Source organism: Pinus tabuliformis, chromosome 1_2 (assembly GCF_031772625.1).
Source record: "Pinus tabuliformis cultivar Carrire ecotype Pingquan chromosome 1_2, CPIR1, whole genome shotgun sequence".
Taxonomy (NCBI): Eukaryota; Viridiplantae; Streptophyta; class Pinopsida; order Pinales; family Pinaceae; genus Pinus; species Pinus tabuliformis.
The window spans coordinates 334,546,318-334,565,838 of NC_142298.1; the positions used below are offsets into that span (position 1 = coordinate 334,546,318).

The 19,521-nt window shown below is 36.6% G+C and overlaps 1 pseudogene; it reads left to right on the forward strand.

The window, feature by feature from the left end:
* The first annotated feature begins 5,202 nt into the window (after nt 1-5,202).
* LOC149205731 (aldehyde dehydrogenase family 2 member C4-like) overlaps nt 5,203-19,521 on the forward strand; it is a 29,839-nt pseudogene continuing 15,520 nt past the window's right edge.

A 19,521-nucleotide genomic window follows, 5' to 3' on the forward strand; every position in this document is an offset into this window, starting at 1 on the left:
AGCTACAACAACCTCAAGAATAATAATAACAATTGCAAATATTTCTAAGGAATCATAAACAGATATCTAGCTATGAATGAGACTTAACCTAGCCAATGAATAAAATACAAACTTTGCTTTTGGGTTGTGAGAGTGGGTACCCTAATCATGGTCCCATAAGGGAGATGAGATAGAGGTCCCTGTCACAATCTTTCCTGATATATTTTCCTTCACTAGACTGCAATAGTAATCTACTCTTTAAGATAATGAAAGCATGGATAAGCAACAACTTAATCAACCTTAATAGATAAACAGAAACATAAATAAATTTAGCAGTTAATCAACATTCTAAGCTAATAATACAGATACAAAAGAGAGGAACTTCTGCTGCTAGGGTTGGGCCCTAACCTAAGAGCTTCAACCCTCCTAGTCAACTCAGTGATGGATCAAAACATAATTTCTCATTATCATAAAAATGTTAAATACATCGTAACAATAGCAGTCAAATCTGCTTCAACTTAATGAACTCTTGGCTACAATAAAACTTTGAATCCTAATGAGTCCCTTAGCTTGCTTATTTATAAAAAACTGGAGCTACCAACAACTCCCTAGAAAATAGGGATAGTTGGCTCCCTAACTCGAGAATAAATTTTCCTTGACTAGCACTAACTTGGCTGTCAATGAACTCAGCTTGCTTGGCTGCCAGTGACACTGAGCTGATGAGATAGAAGGGGGCAATCTTCAAATGATTTGAGGAGTTAAGGAGGGAGATCACTTCCTAGAATCTCTCTTGCTTCCCTACTCCAAGTCCCTGCACTCAAGTCAACTCAAAACTGCTCCAATTTTCTACATTTAACACACATTAAACCATATGACATAGTAAGTCACTTTTACTCTTCTTACTAAGAAAAATATAACAAAATATATAAATAAATGTGAGAAAATACAATTTAATAAGTTGGAGAGTGGCATTGTGACCCATATAGTTTACCTATTGATGAGCATCATCAAATTTATCTACATTCTTCCATGGTATCAAGGGTAATATAACATGTATCTTGTTATCCCCACATTCGTTAAGATTTTATGTTCAACGTCTTGATACAGAAGACCCCGTGGAGATTTTATAGAAAAAGTAGGTTATGTGTTTTATTCACTATCACATGAACATGATGCCTCAATTAAAAAAATATATATTTGGATCGTCAAATGGCTTTGGATGAGTTTTCACTCATGGGGCTTTTTCTTTCGTAGGGCCTCCCCCTCCTCTAAAACCTTGCCATGAAATGATCACCATCAATTTGACTCTTTTGATGTGAACAACTAGACTCATTCATACCTTTTCCTCTAAAATTTTGTGAAGAGTCGTGACATGCACAAGTAGATTGGATAGATGTAGGTATCAGGGCCATGGAACATGGTACCCATCTCTTAATAACCCTACTAACAAGTTGGTGGAACCCTTATTACATTGGGATCATACTTTAGATATCTAGAATCACATGATTTGATGTATTGCTTAATTTTAAACATGAGGAAGAATATTATAAACTTCATATGATTTTGCAACATTATAAACTTTAATTGACGTTGTCACATTTATGGTTTCTCTTAAGGGAAGTTTTAGTTACTCGGTACATGCCTTAAAGTATGGATTTCACTAGTTTCAATCCCATTTCATTTCCTATGTGAGCATCACCCAATGCAATGAGTGCTAATTTAACTATTCAAACAATGAAAAATTAGTTAACTGCAACTAATATTTATGATTATAGGTCATAATGACTTACCCTTTGTAGATAATCTCATAAATGACATTTCATAAAATTAAATTATTGAAATCCCTCGACATTGAAATAAAAGAGTGAAGTGAACTAACTCAGTAGTTCATAGGGCACAATACTTTCTAAGATTTTTGCAAATGGGATAGAGACATAAGTGGGATTGATTATAGGGAAAGCTACATAGCTAAGCTGAGTTGAGCTAGATCAGTCTTGGAATAGGTGACCTCTCAATAAGTTTTAAATATCAATGATAAAGCTTGAGAAGTGTCGATCTATGCTATGTGATTCATTTTCTCATTTAAAGTTCTTGGTAATTGTTCAGTATGCTTAGCTAATTTTGTTGTCGATGCTCCCATTGTGATGCATTCCAAATATTAAAAATAGAGATAGGTAATCCTCATGCCTAGACTTAAAAGAACGTGCCTTAGTCCCAAATTTGAATAAGCCAAAATTGATTTCCAAGCACATAAACATGGCCGTATTTGTAAATTTTTTGCTACTCACATTATCCGCATGGGGGTAATGAAATTTTCCATATGTAACACTGGATCGTATCAACAACCCCTTAAAACAACTTCTCAACTGTCAAACGAAAAAGAGAGCATTGTCTAGTCGAAATATATATACAAAACATGTCAAAAAACCACTAAAAATGTGTGAATGCTTGGTTTCTAATATTCCAATTGTTATATCTCTTGCAAATGAAGGATAAATGATGTGTCATAAGAAGTAGTGCATAGAAAACACAAAGGGTTTTTTGAGGACTAGTTGCATGATACTTTTTGATGCCTTTTTTATGTACTCTATAAAGCATAATGTAAAAATTTTCATCTTGGGGAGACCTTTTTAATGTTATTATTTTGAACATTTGGAGGTCAGAATTAAATTATGTCAACTCAATGATGCTCCATGATCCTTAAAATATATCTAGGCTAATGCCTACCTTCAAATATGTCATTGTTTTTTCTATTTATTTGCTAGCTTGTTCACAACTTGTGAGACTAACATTTGGCTAAGAAACCATGAGTTATGGGAATCTAAGACATCGAAATCATAGAGGGATTGCACTCAACCTAGACCACACCAACCCTTAACAATTCTAGCCTTTTTTGTACCCATGAGGATTTGAACTAGCAACCTTCACACAAGGAGCGCCTTAGAAAAACACCCTTCATTGATTGCTCTAATCACATGGGTTTCAAATAGGTCATTCTATCATGATGCATAGTTTGGTCAACTCCAACATGATCGACAACTTTAAAATATTTTCTTAAGTCATTCATTGTACCTGAATTCTTCATTTGACCTAAAAACACAATTTCCTTTTAAGTAGTTTCATGTCTGATCCATTTCCATTTCCCATACTTATATATGTTATTTCATAAGAAAATTTTAGGGGCTAAATTTCTGCATGGTCTCAAATTCCATGTTTTTTGCCCAAAATAATTCAAATATTTCCATTTTTTTATAAAAGTGATTCACCTAAACTCTATAAAACAAAATTATTGAATAACGAAAATTTTATAGAAATATATAAAATCTTTAAAAATTTAATTTTTTTTTATAAAAATATAGCTAAATATTTTAAAGTTTTTATACCAAAGATTAATTAGATTAGCCAAAATTTATGCATTTTAAGATACATTCCATTCCAATATAGCTAAATATTTAAAGTTTGTATACCATATATTAATTAGATTAGTCAAAATTTCTGCATTGAATTTGATTATACATTTAAATTTAATGTATAACCAATTTAACTAATTTTTCTATTTTGTACAACTAGCTAATAGTATTATTTCCTTCTTATTTATTTTCCTTTGACTTGATTGATGTTTGATTTGATTATTTCTTCCATTAATTTGGATTAGGTTATTTTTATTGTAAGGGTCATGTTAGTTATTTATTATTATAATTTCTTTCTCTTTTTCTCAGTAACTATTAATTTAAAAACAATATATTAAAAACAATTAAAATTAAAATAAAAATTGATTATTCTTATTACATTTAATTTATTGTATAACCATTTTAATTGTTTTTTCTTTTTATAACTAATTCATAAAAGTAATTCCTTCTATTTTATATATATATATATATATATATATATATATATATTTGTTCAATTGTTGTTTTATTACTCCTTCCTTGAGTTAAACTAAGGTCATGTTAGTTAAATATTATTATATAATGGGCTTATTATTTAATTCAATTTATTTATTCAGTTAAAAATAAATAAATAAATAATAATAATAAAAAATTAATTAATATTTCCTTTTTTTCCTATTGAGTCAAAACAAATTGTTTTTAGCCGTTTTCCCCATAGATGTTAGAAGGTCTTGACTCCTTATTTAACTTATTCCTATTGATCTGATTTTAACTTATTCCTATTGATCTGATTTTTCATCTGGTCTTGATAATGAACCACATTGATTGGTTCAAAACACGTCGACCTAAATCTACAATATTATTTCTTCCAAAATTGTTTTCAAATCAAAATATAAATCCAAAAAACTTTAATTTGAAAATAATCTTTTTTTTCCAAGGAAAAAAAAATCGAACTTTTTAATAAGGAATAAAAAAGTTACAAAGCATATGGGTAAACATTCTACAAAATCTGCATGAGAAGGAGCATAAACTCCTCTGTGTAATCAGCAGCATACCTACATACCTACAGAGTTCTATAAACTCCTGAAACCATGGACACTGTAATCAAGAAAGTCTCAAGGAACCTGGGTCTCCTTTCGAAAGGAAAACAACCCATAGCAAGGACAATATACACAGATCACTACACGCTCTATCAAAACAGAACAAAACAGAAAAAACAGAGATAGACACAGTTTTCATATGCCACCAGTATCATATAAAGCCGCTGATAAAACTAGTGCATATATATATAAAGGAAAAAACACATTAAGTGTATGGGGGAAGATCCAACACACGGATCTGGTCCTGGAACTGTTCTGTTATTCTCCATGCGCCCACAGCTTGCTGCAAACCATCTTTAGAAAACCTGTCTGCCTCTTCATTTCTGTCCCTGTAAATGTGATCAATGGAAAAAACATTAAACTGCAGCTTTAAATTTTGTATTTCTTCTAATAATGGCATCAACATATAATGCTGGCATCTATATTTCCCGATGACCCAGTTTACAACATTCAGCGAGTCTCCAAAAATCTGAACTGCAAGGATATTTTTGTGAATGAGCCAGCAAAGGAGTAATTTTAAGGCTGAGAGTTCTGCAAAGTTATTGGATCCTATCCCAAGTCCCACAGAGGCTTTAAGCGAGTGAGAAGGGCTAATGTGAATAATAATCCCTGCTCCTGTGATGTTATTTTGGGCTGCCCCATCAAAGAAAGCCCACGGAATCCCATCTCTAATATGAAACTCCTTCCGATGTTCTGATTTTAAAGGACTTTCCGGCTCAGGAATGTTGTCGAGAATGGCAAAGCTTTGGATTGCAATGGCTGCCGCTGGGGTGGATTTTTCTCTAAAGATACTTCGATTTCTGGCTAACCAAATGCCCCAACAAATAATGGGGGGAAGGTTTCTCAGATTTCTCTCATGAAAATGGTTCCACCAAAATTCCCAGGCATTGGACATAACTTCCCCCTCCCACCTTACTTTGACATTCAAGAGCTTTTCCGCTTCATACCAGACTTGCCTTGTAAAAGGACATGAGAGAAACAGATGCGGAATGGATTCTGAATCAGCAAAACATAACGGGCATCTGCCAAGACCCTGCTTAAAACGAGATTGAATTTGAAAATAATCTTATTAAACCATCATGTTATATTTGTTGTTCGTTCGTTCGAAATATCGAGTTATTTATTTTGAGAGAGAAGCAAGAAACTCGGAGTGTACATGTAGTTTACACATGACGACGTTGACTATAATTAGTAATTCTTTTTATAGCCGTCCTCAAATTTGGTAAATTATAATTTAATAAATATAGAGAAGAGTGGAAATTTGGATTTTTCTTTTTGGTTAAAATTTAGTAATTTTTTTTTTAACATTATGTATTAAGAAATAATTGAGTTATACTTTGAAATAACTTTTCCCATAAAAGACCTAGGAATCCTTTCCAGAACAATGCTATCAAAATTAATTTTAGATTTAAACTTTAATATGCAAAGTCAATGACAATTAACGATCTAACAACAATGTCATCAACACTATTTTTAAATTTAAAAATATATATGTTAAAGTTAATGACAATTGTGGTCGAGATGTTGTATCAGTTGGTTTGTTAGGATTACTGAATTATTATGGCGTTGTTAGGAGGAATTCTCTACATCGTTAAAGTATTTGGTATTGGAAAAAAAAACTTTCACGAAATATTGCAGTAGTATATTCGAATTATGTTTTTTATGATAAAAATAAATTTAATATTATCAAAAATTTATGAAACGCTCCAAATTTTGAAATTTGACAATTGTGGTATAAATTTATAAAAATCTCTAAATTTTTTTATCAAAATATTACCAAAATTTCTCTTATTTAAAAAAAAAAAATAACATAGTTAAACTATGGCAATTATTATTTTCCACGAAGAACGACAAATCCTCAATGTACATGTAGTTTAAACATGACGGCTTATGCCATTATCAATCCTTTCTATAGCCGACCTTATGTTGGATAAATTATATTTATTTACATGTAGTTTAAACATGACGGCTTATGCCATTAACAATCCTTTCTATAGCCGACCTTATATTGGATAAATTATATTTTAATCAATATTTTTATGGGGAAATTTGGATTTTCTTTCTTTATAAGGATTAAAATATACTAAAATTCGGATTTTAAAAATAATAAATTAATTCAAATCCTTTCTAATTTATTTACCTATTTAATTATTTTTTATTAAAAATCAATAAATTAATAATATAACAAATGTTTTAAAAATTAAATTAAATATAAATATAAAATTAACACTATAAATTATTTTGTGGATAAGTAATAATATAATTGGCAAAAAAAATTTATGTTAACAAACTATTATGTATTTGGTTTTATTGTAAGAGATTCACCCCATTTTACCATGGATATTATTAACTTGTAAATAGACTTTGTTAGAATACCATCAGTGAATACCATGACATATCAATACCACATGCTCAAAAACCATAACTTATTTCAAAATGAAAACATTTTATTTTAATTTAATTTTATAACAAGCTAATAAGAAAACGGTTATAATTAATTTTGAGATATATCTAAATCCTCTATCTTCAATACTACTAAAAATATTCCCATAGAAATTAAATTAAGGTTTTAATAAAATAAAAAATGAGAATATTTTTATATTTAAAGACATGAAATTTATATAATACAAATGGTATTAGTAAAAACCAACATAGATCCATCTTAACTAAGTATCCAAACCATGGCAACGAAGGGAAGAGAGGGGAGGGAGAGAGAGGAAGGGATATAGTGACAAAGTTGGAGGGCAAAGATGGAGACAGAGACAAAGTGTGTGTGTGTGTGTGATGGCGGGAGAGAGAGAGAGGAGGGGAGAAAGAGAAGAAGAAAGAAGAGGGGGGAAGAGAGGGAGGAAAGAACAAATACATAGGGAGATAGAGGTGGAGAGAGAGAGGCAGTGAAAGGGAGAGATGGAGAGATAGACGGAGAGAGGAGAGGAGGGAAGAGAGAGAAGAGGTGGGGAGAGAGATAGGGAGAGAAGGGAGAGAGAGAGAGAGGGAGGCACAAATATGGAGAAGAGAGAGAGAGAGAGTGATGGCGGGGGAGAGAAAGAGCTAGGTGGGAGATAAAGAGAAAGAAAGGACTGAAGAGAGAGAAGGAGAGAGATGGAGTTGGAAGGGGAGAGAGAGGGAAGGAAGAAGAAAGAAATAGAGGGAGAAAGTTAGAGAGAGAGAGGGGGGCAGTGACAAGAGCGGTATGGAAGAGAGAGAGGAAGAGAGGAGAATAAGAAAAAGACACATAAATACAAGTATAAATATTATATAGTATTATATAACTAGCTTAGATACATATTAGCCTGAATCTATCAAGCTCCCAGAGAGATGAAATATCTAGAGGTGCAAACATTTCCTCAAGTTTTGCACTCAAAAAAGAGGTTTGCACCTCGAGAGATTGGATCCCTCTCTGCGCTTGATAGATCTGGGTCAAGATGGATCTACGCTAACAGTCAAAGTTAATTTAACTCACCATATCCATATAAAGTAAATTTTACACAATAACGATGTAAAAAACATGCCCACATAATCTTCCATGTTATTTATAGAAACCAAAAATTTCTCATATATAGTAATCCTCAATGAGTGAAAACAAACTAGCATCAGAATCTGGCAAAACTCTCCCTCGATTATCTACAAAGCAAATACTTTGAGAAGGTGGAACTTTTTTTCGGGAACTTTAATATATATTTATATATATTTTGTTACATTGTTCGTGGGAAACTGGTTCATATATATATATATATATATATATATATATTTTATAATATTACTATTTTGATTAACCATTTCTTATAAATTTTGGAAAATCTTTAGGAGTTACTCACAACTTTACCTAAATTCCCAAAATTCTCATGTGTCCAAAAACTCATGCAACATATATATATTTCACTGATCACCCTGCTCCTAGCTACTTCTACCTTATAATATTTCCGTTCAGCATGTCTCTGTTTTGGTGTATAACAATATTAATAATGGGGTCAGAGCTCCTCTTACTTATTCATGTGTAGACTTTGAAGGAGCTGTGTTAGCTATTTTAATCGTTATTCAGACATAAATTTAAAAGGAAAAGCAGAGAAATCGTATTTGAAGTAATTTTTTAACCGAATCCTTCCTTGAAGACTACAAGTGATTATTTGTATTTAATTCGGAACACGTTAATCTCCAGCGTGGTCGTCCAGTGAATTTAACAATTCGTTACTTGAATTTCATTATCTTGTTTTTGTTGACTCGGCGTCGTATCTAATAAACCAAGCAAGGGAGACGTATGGGGGGCTGTCAAGAAAACGTTGCAGAGATATCAAGAAGTATTTACAATTGGCAAATAATATTAAAAATGAAAGGTTACACATCACAAGTATTAAAAATGGAAGGTCACACATCACATGTCTTTGAAAATCTCAAAAGGATCGTTAGGCAATCTCTCTAAGGCTTGACTCGTTCAGTTCAGAGTTAATTGAGATTCGTCCATTATCACAGTGAAGAAGGGTTGACTCGTTCAGTTCAGAGCTAATTGAGATTCGTACGTTATCACAGTGAAGAAATTAGATCTTTCTAGCTTCATATTAAATTTATATTTAAGATGGATTTATACTACTTCTAATCACATGTCACATTCAAAAATTTCTGGTAATGTGAATAGAAAAGTAACGGAAATAAAATAAAGAGTTTCTTTTGTAAAATAACGGAGGTAAAAGGAGCGTATGTGTCTGCACGTGAGATTGGGAAGTAACGGAGGTAAAATTCAGAATGTGTGCATCGATCCCACGTACAAAGTTGACGTGTCTATCTGCCTACCGTAGAGAGATTCTTGGCTCTGTCACTCAGTCATTAGACTACTATAAATAGGATATCAATACATCCAGTAAGCTGTCTGAGGTTCCTCAGTTGAAGGTATTGTTTATGGTGGAATTCTTTCCATTTCAATTTACTTTCCAACTTTCTAAGTGTTGGGTGCATGGCTCTTCCTATGGATCTGTGTCTGACTTCAATGTTAATACTTTCTAATTATAACTAATGATGTGCAGTTTCGAAGGATTCGAGAAATTGGAGTTGCGTGAAAGAATGGCCGGCTCAGATAATGGCGTAGGTAATCGTATCGTGTCTGTGAAATTCACCAAACTTTTCATCGATGGAGACTTTGTGGATGCAATTTCAGGTATTTATATGTTATCTTGAACTATTTTGAGTTTTGCTGGGTTATTTTTTCAATACAAACTTGATAATCTAAACTCTAAGCAGACCATTTTTTTTAAATAATATAAATTTTGTTTAATTTTAAAAAAATATGGGGAATTTTTGAAAATCTCCATTACCATAAAATTCTTGATAATAATAAATCTATTTTTATTATAAAAATGATTTAAACATTCCCACAACTAAATTTCTTGAAAAAAATAACAATCCTAGCTAAATATTTCGAATTTTTGCTGTTTTATTTTATTTTTCGATATAGATATGAAGTGTGTATCTGAAGGAAACATGATTATTTAACTATGTATAATCTAAAGCATGTTTAACATGTTGGAATTTCTGATAATTCTAAACAAAACTCAAAAAACAGAACAATACTCTGTTTTAACACAGCAGAAATAAAAATCGTTTGCGGAATACGGTGTTTCAGCAACGCAGTTTCGTCAGTTGTTGTTTGCAGTGTAACAGCATCGGTGTTTCAGCAACGCTGAAACTCGTGTATCAGCGACACTCTGTTTTGACGTCAAGACTATTTTCTGGTTACGGTGTAATAGCAACGCGCAAATAAAACTTCTATTTATAAACAGTAAACCAACTTATACAAATTTGTCTTCCTCACATAGAGGGATTTTCACAAAAGATTATGCTGAAGAGCATCTTCCTCTTGACAGAGGGATTACAACAAGAACGTTTCAGTTCCACAAACCGATTTTTCATTATCTGAAAATTACAGTTTCAGCACTGTTGTGCGTTACAAAAAGAGACTCTCTATTATTCTTCTAACCTGAAACAGAACTACTGTTCATTACATTTATATGTTAAAACATATTTGGCTTTAAACAATAAGATAATAAAAATATCTTCTAAAGCTTATCTGCGTATTGAATGCAGCAAGCAGTGATGCCTATTGAAGAAATGAAGTCGAGTGGTGCAGGGGAATTTAATGCTGAAAATTTAATTCACATTAATGTGGAAAATATCAAGCATGAATTTGAGGCATCCAACAGTCTGGAATATCTACAACAAATCAGATTTTTGTCCCACTGTTTATGTTGCAGTTGGAATTAAATTCCAACACTCCCCCTTAATTTCAACTGCTGGGTTTTTTCTGCATACCGAAGCATTTCCTGAAATGATCAAAACTTTTCTTTCCCAATGGTTTTGCCAAGATGTCAGCTAGCTGATCCTTTGTTCTGCAGTGCTGCAAAACAATCTCACCATTGTTAACGAATTCATGTATGAAGTGAAATTTGGTGTCTATGTGCTTTGTCCTTTTATGAAAAACATAGTTTTTAGACAATGCTATTGCTGAGCTATTGTCACAGTAAATGGTTGTGCCTTTTTCTTGTTCATGACACAAATCTCTGAGAACTCTTCTCAGCCACACTGCTTGGCATGTTGCTGCTGTCGTTGCCACATACTCTGCCTCTGCTGTTGACAAAGACATAACTGGTTGCTTCTTGGAAGCCCATGAGATGGCTCCCGAACCCATATGAAACACATGCCACGATGTGCTTTTCCTATCATCAACACTTCTAGCCCAATCACTGTCAGTGTAACCTGTCAACATGAAACTTTCAGAAGAGGAGTATAAAATACCAAAACCCTTCGTTCCATTCACATACCTTAGAATCCTCTTGGCTGTCTGCCAATGAGTCTCTTTCGGTCCTTCCATAAATCTGCAGATTAAACTCACAGCGTACATAATGTCCGGCCTAGTTGCAGTCAAGTACATAAGGCTGCCAACTATGCCCTTGTACAGTTTTGGATCAAAATCCTTACTACTGTCTTCTTTGGTCAATTTCAACCCCATTACAGTTGGAGTCACAGCTGCCTTGCTGTTCTGCATGTTAAATCTCTTCAACACTGCTTCTACATATTTAACTTGAGAAATGAAAACACCATTTTCACTTTGGTTTACTTCAATTCCAAGAAAATATCTTAAGAAGCCCAAGTCAGTCATTTCAAATTCACTTTTCATCACTGCTTCAAAATCAGCAATGAGAGAAGCATCATTGCATGAGAGAAGCATCATTGCTAATAAAAATTAAATCATCTACATATAAAACAACAATAAGAATCTTATCGTCATTCTCCTTTATGTAGAGTGTGGGTTCACCATCACACTTATCAAACCCATTCTCAATTAGATAAGCATCTATTCTGCTGTACCATGCTCTTGGAGCTTGCTTCAGCCCATAAAGAACCTTCTTCAGTTTGCAGACTTTATGCTCTTGGCCTTCAACTTCATAGCCAGGAGGTTGTTCAACATAAACCTCTTCTTTTAACACTCCATTCAAGAATGTAGATTTAACATCCATCTGATAAATCTTCCATTTGTGTTGTGCTGCAATAGACAACATTGTTCTGAATGTTTCCATCCTTACTACTAGTGCAAAGGTTTCATCATAGTCTTTGCCTTGTTGCTGCTTGTAGCCTTTCACAACAAGTCTTGCTTTGTGCCTGTCAATCTTGCCTTCAACATTGCTTTTGGTCTTATAGACCCACTTAACTCCAATGGCATCTTTTTCTTCAGGGAGGTCCACTAACTCCCATGTTTTACTCTTCTCAATTGCACAAATTTCTTCATTCATTGCTTCAATCCATTTATCTTCATTTACAACATCTTCAAAATGAACTGGGTCATCAACATGACAATACAAAGCGAATAATGAATTCAGACCGGTATTGTTACTTACCTCTCGTTGTTCATAAATCTCATTCAGATTTCTGAATCTTGGTATTCATGGTGTGCTTGGAGTTCCATCCGAACTTGAGGGTATTTCTGATCCCTGTGGTGTGCTTGGAGAAGCACTTCCTTGACTTCTCAAGGCTGTTCGAATTCCAGCTTGTGGTGTTGTTGTGGGGAAAAATGCCTATGCAGGACGATCCTATCCACCTAAGGTGTGACAGTGCCTTAGCAACAAATAGAGACAACTATTTTAGTATTCTTCCTTTATGAATTAAGAATGAAGAGAGATGGATGGACTAACCGGTGTCTTCCGTTTGTCCCTCGATCCAGTTTCTCTTCTCTTTGGGAGTTCCCAGCTACTTGCCTTCTCGCTCGCCCAGCTTCAAGAGGTTTCTGCAAGATCACAAGAAGAGAACACTACACAAAGACATAGATTCATATTCATAACTAGTTCAGGATTAGAAATAAACTAAACATACTAATGCAATCATACATCAAAGATACACCAGTATATAGGAGAAACCAAGATAGCTTTATTGATGAATAACAAGGTTCAGGAAGAGATACAACCCAGAGGGTTCCAATCCAGCATCTCCTTCCTAACAAATGAAATTCCTATCTTCACCTTCCCTCAAAGCATTAAGCACCCAATAATTCCAATCTCAAACCAACAGCAATTCTTTGCAATAACAAAATTCCAGCCTCTAGATCTCATGGAGGAGAGATCCATATATAGATGTTTGGAGAGAGGATGAGTCAGCTTGAGATCTGACTAGTGTCCTCTCCCTCTGTCAGTTCTTGCTTCCACTTGGAGGTTCTTGCTTCCACTTGGAGATTGAGAACCTCTTACTTATCACTAGTTGAATTCACTGAGGCAAGTGTCATTGAGGAAAATTCTGGAAGCTTCCAGGGTCTTGACACCTTGTTGAATGAACTTGCCATTTGTCAATTCCTGCTTAGCGCACCATGGTAGTGCTTCTACTTGCGTTGCAGTGTAGGTAGCCAGTGCAGACTTTGCATTTCAGTGCAGACAGTTAGTGGAGCCTCTGAATTGATCCTGAATTGACTTGTTTTTGAGCAGTTTCTGGTGGAGAACTTCTGTGAATTGCTGTGGTTTGTTAGCCTTGTTCCTCTAGGGGTAGGAACAACATGTTTAGGAACTTTGGATCCCTTAGATTATGGACATTTCATGCTTATAGCTGTAAGGCACAAAAATGTCTATAACAGTTGCCCCCTAAAGTATGAGGCCGTTTATCGGGTGAAATGCTTTATCAGGAGGATCCGAAGTTCATTCATTGCTGGGAGGAGACCTGTAATAAGATACAATACAATACATTATTTTTCATACTGCTTTCATGATCTAGCTGAGGCGGGCATTCCCATGCTTAGCTTTATAAATTCATTTTTCTGTACATAGAACAGACAATCGTCTGATAGTAGACTGATAATTTTGATGAAATTATCATCCTTTGGGGTAGGATGATTATCTGCTGCAATGATGTACATGTCAATGTCTTTATTTTTCCTGAATATATATCGCAGCCCGGATGGATGAAACTAGATCCGGGGTCTTCAAACTCGTTCGATCTTCACTCTAAGTACAAGTCAATCCATGTGAGAAATGTTCTGAAGTCGAACATGGAAAGACATCGCTTGATTACCGGTCAATGAGGTAAACCGTTAACAAGCGCGAGAGGAATCACCGATAATGATAATGACCCTCAAGGTACTGCAGTACAATTCACGTGGTGTGAATAAAGGACTTGGCGTCGAACACCATGCAAAATCTTTCGGTCGAAGGTCATTGATGTATACCTGTCGCCGGAAGTGAGAAACTTGCCATTGAGGCATGCAAGCTTCAAAGCACTGAAGGGGTTGTTCCTAGATCAACTTCTTGGATAATGAGCTGATGTCGACAAGAAGCGATCCGTCAAAGGAGGGCCTTAATGTATCCCACATCAATGACACGGAACGGAGCTAATGATTTTGATGGAGGTGAAAACGATCTGATGACATATGATTCAGGGCGGCGGTCATGAAAGGATGAAGGATAATGTACGGCAGTGGATGGGACACGGTTGACTTTTCTGAACGACTTCTCTTGAACATATGGCGACACTTATGCGATGGATCGGTAGCATTACCCCAAATATGGATGGTATGGCGAGACCATGGTGATGTGACCAGTGAATGAAACAACCCAACCCGACTGTGGTACGGAGGAAAAGTGTCATGTTCAAGAGCGACTTGCTACCATCAAAGTTTTCTTGAGTTTCTCCCAATTTTTCCCCAGTCATTGCTGACCAGTACCTCTTTATTTTTGTCAAGCTTGAGGAGGATAACATATGCTTGTTCTATAACTTGCCCTTCGGGCAAGCCCATCGCTGTGTTTTAACGAGCCTAGCGATAGGGAAACTCGCTCTCGTCTAAAGACAAGTTTGTCGCTATTTAATGATTTATCGAGTCTAACGACAAAGAGAACTCGATCCTTTTCATTTTTAGAGAGTCAGAAAAGGTACGTAAAGTCAACTCCGAAAGTCCTTTTTCGTCATCTAATCCCTTAAGTCCGAAAAAGTATAAAACAATACAGAAGGGATGAGTTTTCGATAGTTTTAACGAGCCGAACAAAACAAGCGCTCGATCTTTTTGTGCAATAATCCCTCAGGTCCAAAAAGATTAAAATCTAGAGGAGGGATAGCACTTCCGGTCGCTTTAACGAGCTGGAAGGCCAAAACTCGGCAATCTTTTCATATTTTACGAGTCAGATGAAAAGAGCTTAAAGAAGACTCATCTTTTGAGGAACGAGTGATAAAATGGGTTAGCAGCTGATTCCAGGTACGGGTTGGAATTTTCCAATCATGGCGGTGTCACAAGGATGGCTAGTGAAATCACTCTTCGCAGCTGTTCCTCAAAATGGGTAAACAATCATATGGAGGTGAACGATCGGCCAATGGAAAAGTGGAGGTGGTGGGAAAACACGACCAAGGCTTTAATGGCTAATGATATTACATTCACGGTGGTTATTTACCGGAGGGTAGTTCATTTTTAATGAGCTTAAACGCGGAAAAACACTGCTCAGCCTTATGTTTATTTTTTAACGAGCTTAAACGCGGGTGGAAACATTTGCTCAATCTTATGTTTATTTTTTAACGAGCATGAACTATGCGCTAAAACTGCTTGGATCTTGCGTTTATTTTTTAACGAGTATGAACTGTGTGCTAAAACTGCTCGATAACCCAGTCATATGATAAGAATGTCTCATTGAAGATGCTATTTTTTATGGAGCTTCATCTTACAAAGCTTTGCTCCGGATCCTTTCGTTATGCAAGTTCGGAAACGACTAATCCTACGAGTTTAAAGGGTTAGACCTACAGGTTTAAAGGGAGGACCTAAAAATTTAAAAAATAAATAGCCGCCCCTTGCTTGCACTCCAAAAGGTTTGCATGCCCCCAGGTATAAAATATGATTTCAAGGTTACCCTTACTTTGTCCGCCAAAACATTTGTTTAAGCAGGAAAGGCCTACCTCTTTTAGGCTACCCAAAGATCGTTTCATTAATCTTTCAAACAAAACACTTCTTCGGCGGTGTCTACCGAGATAGACAAAGGTGAATGACCTTAGTGCCAAACACGTAGCTTTGACAAGAGAATCTTATTCTAGAATAACCCCTCTCCAGCAAGGGCGGGGTACAGACTAGTCATATTCTCCCGCGGAAACCTACTCTATACCCAAAGTTTTCCTGCCGAAGCAGACCAGGATGCATGCCCCCTGGGTTCCAGTCATATCCTCCCAGATTACTCGCGCTCAGTAGGACGACGGACCGTGGGTTGAGACATTTCTTGCGTGAAGAGACCATTTAGGGATGGTATATGACTATTTGCGATGCGTGATCCGGGAAATGAAAGCTGGTCTACGAGCTTGACCACTCTTCCTTCGTGCGGAAAACACATTACTCTAAAGAGTGAGGAGACGATGGCTCCCATGCAATATATATAGTCTCGTCCAAGGATTAGGTTATAATCCAAGGGTTCTTGAACGACCATCACGTTCATTTGAACGGTCTTCCCTTTCAATGTTATAGGCACATTGGGGAGGATCCCTAACGGTCGACTGGTTCCTTTATCAAAGCCTGTCAGATTTCTCATTTCAGGCAAAAGCGTTGGCGAACCAAGTGCTTTCCAAGCAATAGAGGAAAGGATACTCACAGATGCCCCCTCATCAATGATGGTGCCAGCCATTACCATTCTGTATATTTGAATGATAATTCTGAATGGTATGCTTGCTGGCAAACAGGGTCTGCCTAGTTGGTTCCAGTCGAACGAGACAACTAGGTTGCTTGGTGGTGGGACCGAATAGACGGCCGGGTATGACTCTGACGAAGTTCCTTCCTGCGATAAAGGAATGGGCAAATTGTCCCCTTGTTCGTCGGAGTCTGTGTTGATGAAGAGAATTTGGACGGTGTCGTCTTTATTCTCCTCTGTGATGGTATCATTCGAAGATAGAGCTTCTGAAGGCAAAACCGGGTCAACTGCCACCTCAACCTTTTGACTTTCGTCAGGTATGGATTCAGACGGTTCATCTTCAATGATAGGTGTTTCGGCTGACCACCTGAGCGGGCCAGCCAGGTTCTCAACTAGTGAAGGACTTGGCAGGAGTTTTTGATATCCAGGAGGAAGTTGCGCTCGTAAAATCGGGCGATCTTCCAAAACTCGTTTAGCCTCATCTAAGAAGGGACAACGGTGGATGGCATGGTCGCCTTCACACAGTTTGCAGGGAAATCTAGCTTTCCCTCTCTGTCCCGTGGCTTCACTTTCACTAGTTGACGGTGTGCTGTCAACATGGCTATCAGAGGTTGACGCTACTGAATTGTGCAAACGGGGAGACCAGTCCCTTAGTATTCGAGGGATGCAGGGACAATCTCTGTGGAAGTGGTCTCCCTTGCATATGACACATGGCGATTTAGGCCTAGTCAGTGCTGTGTGTGGATTTTTGTCAGACGACACTTGTTTGCCCCCAGTCGCTTTTGGCTCCTTCCTCTTCTTCTCTTTCTTCTTCTTTTCCTTCTTCTCCTTAGGAACTTGGTTTTTTGTTTTACCAGTTCCGCCAAGCGAAGATGAAGGAGGAGAGGAAGAATTAGATGAAGTAGAAGGTTGGTGGGCAACTCTGGTCTGGTCTAACTGTTGATTCGACTGTTCAGGAATAGTGGTGTTTTGAACGACATTGGTTGAGAAGAGCCAGACCGGCAAACCAATTGTCAGACCTGGAAGCGACAATGTGGCCATGTGGGGCGCACCAACATCTACCCAAGAGGAGAAGGGACTAGGATTTCCACCAAGGGGAATTCCTTGGTTGGTGTGCTCCATTTTCTCAACCTAAAGATCAACGCAGGAAGAAGGGGTGATTGTTCCGTTTAAAATAAATTTTAACGATGCTTTAGACACAACTTGCTTTTTCAATTTTAAAGAGTCGAGAAAAAGCTAAAGATGACTCTAGTCTCCTTCGATGTTTTAACGAGCCCGAAGTGACAAATGCTCAGATGGAATTTTTCCGTTATAGAGTTTGAAAAAGGCCAAAAGGAACTGCTCTGGAGTTCTAGGTAGAGGGTGTGCCAAACTTTTCGCAAAACCGCAGAATACTTTTTAAGGTACGGGCGGTCGATCTTCCTGAATGCTGTGTTCAGTGCATTGCGATCAGTAGGGCGGCCGACACGGCTTCCTAAGGATAAAGGTTTTATGCCTATAGGGGTCTCCCAATGTATACTCGACGGTACGTGGGAGCACAATCCGTACTGGCGCTATCATCCCTCAGGAGGAATCACCCACCATCAGCGAGATCAACAGTCACCAGGCTTTACGACGCCGGAACACGTCTCTAGCCTAGACCTCTATGTTGTGCGTTAAGTTACAAAGCGTTGTTAAGTTCATTCAATTTATTTTAGGTTGATCTTTTTAGAAGTTTGCCTTTTGAGGTTCACCACGAGATGTATGATACAATTCCTAAATGCAGTCTAAAGATGATAAGCAAGCTTTATATCTTTTCAACTATGAAAATCCTAACTACAAAGGGAAAAGAAAGACACCATCTTTTCTCAAAGAGCAATCAGCACACTCTAATGCACTTTTCCTAAATCAAGCATGCAAACTATCAAGATGAAAATGCACAATGCAGGTGTTTGTTTTCCGCTTTCTTAGTATTGATGCCTAAAAAGAAGGCTTTTTGTACAACTTTGAATTTTCTTTTAAATGACAAATACAAACAAGTTTACTTTTTCGAAATCAGAAAGGGTAGAAGAGATTACAACACTTAACAATTTTCGAAATGAATACTTGTTTCGACACTTAAAAGAGACAAACTCAAACCAAAAGCAAAAATGAATGTATAGCCAACCGTAAACAGCCAATGAACGCTCTCCTAAGATCACAATCAACAGATCTGAATCAAGGGCTACAGGATGACTATTTCACTCTTGCAAAGGAAAACTGTAAATGACGCCACAAACACATAAAAACACTCATAGCCTTTTTGTACAAAAGGAGGCGGAATTTAAGCAGAGAAAAGGAGTTATCAGACAGGTACGTATGCTGGTTACAGGCTGCAAAAAACAGAGATCAAAACAGGGCAAAACAGAGCGGAGAACCACAGCTGCACAAGGTCTAACTGGATCAACACACCCTCAACACAGGGGTTTTGACATTCAGCGCAGGTAGCCTTCACGGGACCTGCGTTGAAATGCAGAACCTCTTCCCAGGGTCTGCGCTGAAGGAGAAACGAGAGTTTCTCACTGGGTTCTGGGTCACAGTTTGCTGATTAATCTACGGTTTCAGGCCAAATCAAAGCAACAAGCAAGGTACAATCAAAGGGATGCTTTGAGGAAGGGCTAAGATCTATCACAAAGGATCATCAAATCATTTGTGAGTCCATTGTTCAGATCATAGACAAATCCAGTGATTGGATCAAAGCAGCAGCTGTCTACTTTGCATCTGAGAATAGCAGATGCAGTTTGATTGTTGCTGTTGAGTCTACGAAACAAACAATGATAGAGACACAAATAAAATGACTAAACAGATCTCCCCAGCGGAATTGCCAATTTGTTGTGGGGAAAAATGCCTATGCAGGACGATCCTATCCACCTAAGGTGTGACAGTGCCTTAGCAACAAACAGAGACAGCTATTCTAGT